The sequence below is a fragment of the Castanea sativa genome, chromosome 6, assembly GCF_040712315.1.
Source record: "Castanea sativa cultivar Marrone di Chiusa Pesio chromosome 6, ASM4071231v1".
Taxonomy (NCBI): Eukaryota; Viridiplantae; Streptophyta; class Magnoliopsida; order Fagales; family Fagaceae; genus Castanea; species Castanea sativa.
Window position 1 is genome coordinate 12,535,380 of NC_134018.1, and position 8,460 is coordinate 12,543,839.

Below are 8,460 nucleotides of genomic sequence, written 5' to 3' on the forward strand. Positions count from 1 at the left end.
AAAATTACATTTTACCCCCTTAACAATATCATTGAATCTTTTTAGAGTAACCTTAAAGATACAAACTTATTTATAATATTTTTATAAACTGTTGAGGTACAAATTCTTATTGGTTCGCATCTGGGCCTATTACTTGCATCATTTTTTTTACTTATCAATAATCACTTACCATATCATCAATATACTTCTAGCACTGGTGGGTTCCAGCTAGCTTAACTGGTAAAATCTCTGATGGTTGTATAAAATATCTGGGTTCAATCCCAGCCTACATCAAAAAACTAATTGGTGTCTTGGTCTAATGATAAAAATTATCATCAGAAGCGGACGCTATAAGTTGAAACTCTCTAAAAAAAATAAAAATAGAAATACTTCTAGCACTTTTCTCATTTTAAGGCCATTGAAAAAATTTATAGATCTAAAATTTAAAACAACATATACTAGCCCAAAAACATTTGTGTAACAACAAAAATCACCAATAGCAAAACTAAAAAAAATTAAGTCCAATTAACCAATTGTACTCAAATAAACAACTGCCCTTTAAAAAGTTTTTAATAGAATAATTTTGTCTTTACTTAGCAAATGCACACATTAAAAACTCAACAAAAAAAAAAAAAACCCTTCCCGGCTAAGAAGCCGCCAAACTAGAGGTCAGAGTCGCCCCTTAACTTAAAATCCTGACTCCGTCCCTGCCCTAGTCCAAAGCTAGCTACGTCCCTGCCGTGAGCAGCTTCAGGAACAGCAATACCTGAACGAGTGCCAGAGGCACCTGAGGCAGCAAAGCCAGTCTGGGCGCTTTGATGAGGACACTACTGGTTTCAGAGAAAGGCAGCAAAGGGAGCAGTGTTGCCGTCAGCTGAGGCAGATGGACAGGGATTGCAGATGTGAAGGGTTGAACGAGATGTTGAGGCAGTAGAGGGGTCAATTGCAGGGTCAGGAATTGAGGGAGGTGATGCAGATTGCTGAGAACTTGCCTAACGAATGCAACCTCAGCCCCCAGCGCTGTAACATTGAAATGAGGCGCTCACGCTGGTTCTAGAGAGCTGGCCATGCATGCATGTGCACTTACGATGATAATAAGGGTCTCTACTAATCTATCACTACTAGCTCTAGCATTGTAGATAGAGATAAAGGGTGACTAGCTAGAATAAGCACATCATTGTGTGTAATAGTATCTACGAATGTGTAGTTCTTTGTAGGTTTTGGACGCTCTCTATTTAATAAAGTAGCTCAATTAAATTACATGCCTCTCTGTTAGAATTCGTGATTGCATCTTTTTTCTTCTTTTGGCTACAAAGCACGCTTTATGATGAAAACAAAGACCTATAAGTCAAAGCCTTACGATGAAAATGAACACCTAGTAGTTAATGGTCAAAGATACTGACAATGATTTTATTTTAATACTTATTACATAAAAATTATTAAACATATTTTTATACATAACTCCAAAAAAAAAAAAATATATATATATATATATATATATATATATATATATATCTTTTCATTCATATTACACGAGAAAGGAGTGGAAAGTGGGTTTTACCTCATCATAACTTTGCAACTGCCAAGTTTTAGGGTCTATTTGGTTGGAGGAGTGAAAATGTGGGAGGATGAAAAATTAGTGAAATGATAGAAAAGATTTAGGGCCCATTTGGTTGGTAAGAGATTTTTAGTAATATTGTTTTTTTTTTTTTTTTGAGAAAATAGTAACATTGTTTAAGTTTTGTGGAAATAAATGTGGATAAAAAAATGTATAGAAATACATGTTATGGTGTTTAAACAACAATTTTCGTTGTTTAAACACCGTTACCAAACATGATCTTAGTTTTCCCTCATGTGTGTTTGGTTAGAAAAGTAAAAAAGTGAAATAGTAGAAAACTCTTTTGTTTGGTTGGAGAGAAAATTGGGAGAATAGAAAATGTAGTTTATATAAATTGACTATTATGTCCTTATTATATAATATATAAGAAATAGATACATTTACACTCATTAAATAATATAAAATTAACAAAAATACATATAAATTTATATTATTTTTCTTTATATTATTATATATAATATAAAATTTATATGCAACAAAAAATTTTTATGCGTTAATTGGGAAGACATTTTCAAAAAAAAAAAACTTTGCACGCTGAGAAAACCTCTGTGGAACATGGGCAACAAATAGTGTATTTACATTTTCTCTCTAGCATCGTTGACCCCTTCAAATAGCATCAAGGCCATCACAGCCATTTTCACTTTTTCTTTATACTACCAAACATAAAACCCTATGAAATTAATTCACAACTAGCACAGACCCCAAAGCCAAAACTTCAGTGTACATAATCACCATCAAGGCTATGAAAAGCCTATAGGCCACTGTGAGTTAATTTTCTAAATCTATTACTACAGAACTATATGCAATCTGCAGAGGATTTTGGATTGGTACTGTTCTTTGTCTGGGCAGAGCATTAATCTTGCCAAATTTGATCTCTTTTGTTCCCCTAACATGCCTAGAAATGAACAAGAGCTCTTAAAATGCCAGAAACTACCTCTTTACACTTTCTATTGCTTTAAAGTGCCAGAAACTACCTGCAAAAAGATGGATTATTTGGTTAGAGCATATTGGTGGGGCTATGAACAAGGTGAGAGGAGGCCACACATGCTCAAATGGGACAAAATCTGCCAACTAAGGTGTAGAGGAGGCCTAGGATTCAAAAATTTTAATTTAATGAATAAGGCTATGCTTGCAAAACAATTCTGGAGAATCACTCATAATCCTGATTCCCTTCTTGCTCAAACCTGCAAAGCAAAATTCCACCCCTAGATGCTCCTTATGAGATTGCACTCCTAAACCTTTGTTGAGGGTTCTTTTTACGTTTCTTGTACCTTAGACACACGTTTTGATATTATTGGACAATATTTGGTCTAGGCTTTTTCTAAAAAGGAAGTTGGGTCTGGCACTTCGCGAAATGGGCTCCAAAGTACCATTCTACCGCTACTAGTTTGTGCGTAAACGTTGATTCCAAGTCCAAGGGAAGATGCTGCAAAGTAGGCTTATTCCTTATTTCTGCCGCAAAAGGAACTTTTTTCCAATTTCTGCCGCAGGATTAACTTTTCTGTTGTGCAGTAAAACTATCTGCGGTGCAATAAACCCGTCTATTGTAAAGCCTTCTGCTATGCAATAAAGCTGTCTGCTGTAAAGCCTTCTACTATGCAATAAAGTTGTCTGCTATGCATTAAAGTCTTCTGTGATGTAGTAAAATCTTCTGAAATGTGAATGACTACTCTTCATTTTTTACTGCAGAAATACTTTTCTACTTCCTGTACATAAACAAATCTAAAACCCAAAGAAAATACCAATCAAGCAAATGTTAACTTACATGGGTTAACATATTCTCAAATATATACATACACATATTCGTAAATATACTTATACATATTCACATATACATCTATAAAATATATTCTGCAGAACATGAGAAACCAGATATGTGTGTGTGTGTGTGTGTGTGTGTGTGTGTGTGTGTGTGTGTGTGTGTACATACTTATGGTAGGATAATAATTAGTTTGTGTCAAAAGTAAAACATGTAATAACAAATAAAGAAGAAAGCTTTGGCAAAAAAGGTTTAGCTAACACGGTAAATATAATAAAAGGGTGCTACAGCAAAATGACTAGTACAGCAAGTAAAGATACCACAGCAGGACAACTGATGCAGCAGACGTGATAAAAAACGTGCTACAATAGAATAACTAAACACAACAGATTAACTAAACACAGCAGATATAAGTTCTAATGAGTGAAATCAAATATATTTGCGATTAAAATCAAATATTGAATCTTCCCATAAAATAAGTAAACCAGGAAAGAACCCAAATCCCAACTTGAACAATCTTGTCATAGGCTTCTGCCATTAAAGTTACACATTTTAGAGAATAGGCCTAAATGGCTACTAGCTATTACTTTTGGAGACTTTAAAGAATGGGTTTGCTAAGAGGGAGGGAAAAGATGGTCTATTGATGCATGCCCCTATTCCTGCCATGTTTTCTCTCTTCTTTTTACCACTTTCTTTCTTTTTCTCCGTTCTTTTTACTCTTAGTTTCTTACTACTTTCTTGTCATGGGTTGCTCCCTTAGGTACTTCCTCCCTCCACTGGGTCTCCCCCTTCATCCATGGCTACCTCCTTATAGTGAGCTAATTTAATGGGATTTCTTTCTTTTACCCTTAGGGCTTTACCAACTATTTTTGGTTTGTTGTGGGCATCCCTTTAGGACTACCCACCAACTCATTGGTTGCTTCGACCACTATCATTGCTCAGTACATGTTTGCTGCACCACTACTCATTTCACGACAAAATTTTCTTTTGCTTGTTCTTGTTGTATACCTCTACCTCTAGGTTCAAATGGATAAGGATTGGGTTACCTCACTACCTAGCTCTATGGCATGCATTAGATGGTCCCAACCATCAATTACTTCTTTTGAGTAAGATACCATCCCAGCAAGGTATATTCCCAAAAGGAGTTATGGCAGGAAACCAAATATAGACCCTCTTTTCCCTCCACCACCAAACCACACCCTCTGAATCCCCTTGACCGTGGGCCCACCTCCCTTGTATTGGCTGGGTACAGGTTGATGGTGCTCCGGCCCTTCTGTGCTTGCTCCATTGTCTTCTGTTTTTGTCTCCTTTCGTTCCCATGCCTTTTCTGCCGTAGCAGATTAGTTTTGTTTCGTTCTGCTGCGTGTTTTTTGTCTTATTTCTTCATGCATTTCCTGTTGCGTTTGTCATTTCCTTTGGTTTGACTTTTCTTTCCTTCACATGATTTCTGCTGCTGACACTTCCTACTGTTTCTTGTTTCTTTTCATCGTGCTTCTTCATATTAGCTTTCACGCCTATCATTTTTATACAAAAGGATTTGGGCCTTTATGGGCCAAATAATGTTGACTGGATCAAAAGTGTCTTGGAGCCAATTTATCTTTATCTGCCGAAGCCATTCTGCCAGAGAGTTGTATTCTGCGGCAAAACTGTATTTTACGGCAAAGTTGTATTTTGCGGCAAAGCTGTATTCTGAGACAGATTTGTATTCTGCTGCAAATCGCTTTCCCTTGCATTTCTTTCTTTGGACCTCTCTTGTTCTTTAGTCTTCTTGGTAGGCTTTTGGGCCTTGCTTTTCATTGGGGTTTCCTCCATATCGGCTTTTGGGTACAGATCAAAAAAATTGGGCATTAACAACCTCATCATCCTTGATTTTGGAGGAGAATAATCAAACAAGAAAACACAAAACTTAGAGAAGGAAAATGGTTGATAGGTAGAGGTGCTGATATCCCTCTAACTAATCAAGACTAGTTTGAAAGTTCCTCATTGAACCAAAATGGCTCTGGAAGACTAAATGGTACAGTAGCTGACTTAATTGATCCATGAACTAATTCCTGGAAACCTAATCTAATCTGAGCACTGTATCCATACCCCCAATGGTCTGAAATTCTAAAAATCTCTTTGTCAAAAACTAGTTCAATAAGTGATAAACTCCTATGGAAGTCCTCAAGTTCTGGTGAAATCAATGTCAAAGCAACATATGAAATATTGTTGAAAGATTCCAATCCTTCTGCTCAATCCCAATTTGGTACAGTATACATTCAAAATGGGGTTTGGGACAAAGTTTGAAAGATCAAAGTGCCTATGAGGATTTGCAATTTTGTATGAAGACTATTGCATGACAACTTACCAACCATGCTAAATTTGAAAAACAAGGGAATAGCTATCCAACCTCACTGCCCTCTGAGTGATTTAGAGGAAGAATCATCCACTCACCTCTTCCTACACTGCCCCTTTGCAAGGGCTTGTCGGCATGGCTCAATTCTAGCTATCCATTCTTCTAATTTTCAAAACATCACAGTGCAGCAATGGGTTGCAAACTTGCTGCTTAGACACAATACAAAGGAGGAGGAAGCTATGGGATACATGCAAGGGATCTTTATTAATTTATGGGCTATATGGAAACATAGAAACCTGATTATTCATGAAGGCAAAGAACCAAATCCTATTGAAGTAGTACTAATGGCTTAAACATTGTCTTGTAGGTACAAAGCCTATTTTGCTACCCAACCAGTCACCAACAAGCAGATTAGAAGTATAAAACCAGTGCCTCAGACAATAGTAGGACAGTGGCAATTGATCATCAAGATTTTTCTGGTGCTAGGAGGAAGAACTAAGAGAAGTGTTTTTGCTTATGAAGCAAAGAATTTGTAGGGAGACATTATATTTTGTGGAGCATCTAGCAGCTTAGCAAGGTCTAAGTATGGGGCCACGAAAGAAACTACGATGGAGGCAGTTCTCAAAGCCAAAACTCATGGTTTTTTTCAAATTTTGATATTAACTAGCAGCAAAAGTTTGGTCCAAATTTTGAATAGTGAAAAAGGCTCAGATTGGCAAATACTCCTATGTTAGCTGATATGAGCTTTTCTGCAGCAAAATGGATTAAATTATGAGTTGTGTATTATCTCTAATGTTGTCTTAGACCAAGTTTGTTATGTAGCAAATATGGCAGCTAAAGTGCCAATATAATAATGCTGGTATAACCCAACTCTTTTGTAACTCTGAACAGTGTTTTGTTTCTCTGTGAATGGTATAAAAAAAGGGAACTATTTGCAAGCACATTGAATGGGATGAAGGCAAACTCATGCATAGAGTTTCATAACGTGGGCAACTGGGCAAACTTGCACTATAAATAATTAGGCAAAATCACATATAAGTTGGGCAAAATCACATAAAGTTAACTGCGCAAAATCACATGTAAGCTAATCAAAATATTTTAACTGGGTAATTTATCTTCCTAGCTGGGCAGCAACAATGTGGGCAGCAAATTTGCACAATACAACAGTTTTTTACACATCCTTCACCTAGCACCAAAACACCATTCAACAAATATTTAAATTTTCTTCACCTTGGCAACAAAACTTACTATTCAACAAATATCTATACATTCTTTACCCGTTTCAATATAAATTTATCAACAAACTATCTATACATATACATTCTTCCACTTGGTGGCCAAAGCAATTGTGTTAAACATGAAATGATATTAATCTCATTCATCCATAGCATAGTGCAAGTTAAAATAATACATTATCTTCTAGTGTTTTAACCAAAATACAAAGTCATCAAATATTGCTAATTATGTAATATACTACATTCAGCCCATCAAAATTTAGCAAATCAAAAGTCAGTAAAATATATCACCCCTTACTTTATACACCACTTCTAATGTTGTACCAAAAGTTAGTTGACAATTATCCAACCACTAAGGTTCCTTAGCATGCATTATCTCCGATAATATTTGTCGGCGTAACTCACTAGTTGGAACACCAAAAAATGCTCTTATTTTGGATAGACCCTTAATTAGGAAGAGCATAGCATCAAGTTGCACGTCCAACGGTATTCCTATATTCACCAATTCTAAAAATACTTCATTCTCAGAGTAACAACATGGGCGTCCTCAAAAAAATTTCCATTTGCTTTTCAAGCATTTCAACCATTTGAGGTGTTTTCTTCGCCTTCTTGGATGATCTCTCACATGAGTAGGAAGGAGAGACTATTGGAGAATATGATTCTACATTTGGCATGCTAAACTCATCAAAGCAATCAATATTTTCTTCCAAATTTATGCTATCCTCTCTTTCTTTTTTCCATCGACAGACTTTCTTCTTTGCACTTATACAGCCTTCACCATTTGCCTTATCCTTGGAAAACAAATCAAAGAGCTTCTCATAATGTTGAATTTGAGTTCTTTTCCATTTTTTAGCATTTGGGTTTGCCTATAAAAATACAATACACACTTATTAGTATTATCATTATTACAACAAAGTACCAACAAAATGTACCAACTTGATCTAAAAATCTTTTCACGATATCAAAATAAAAATGGCTAACCTCTATTAATGGTTCCCACACTTCATCTTTAGCCTCAAAAATCCAATAATTGGATTCCATGCAAATCCACTCAAGTTCTTGAAAAGGTCATGACATGAATGGAAAATACCTTTTAAAGTTTTGATGCGATTCTTGATGTTACTCTTCTCAACTGCATAACCAAATGATGCAGAAAACTTTTTACACATATTTGAGTAAGCATGATAACTCCATGTTTGATTAGGCCTATTTTCATTGTTTTGTTCCTCCAACATGACATTAAGTAAAACGTCATCCATGTCATCAGTTCATCCCATGTTAATCGCTTTAGACTCGCTATTAGTTGTCTTCTTCAATGTCTTAGACATCTTTAAAAGTTGCATGTTAAACATATTGTTATTTACAATATTACATACAACTACTACAAACAAACCAACATGATTTACATACAAATACTACAAACAAACCAACAAAACAAAATATGACATAGCATAATGTTACTACAAACAAACTAGTAATTGAACATTCTTCTAAAGCATTAATTAGTTACATATAGTAGTTGTACAAAAACAAC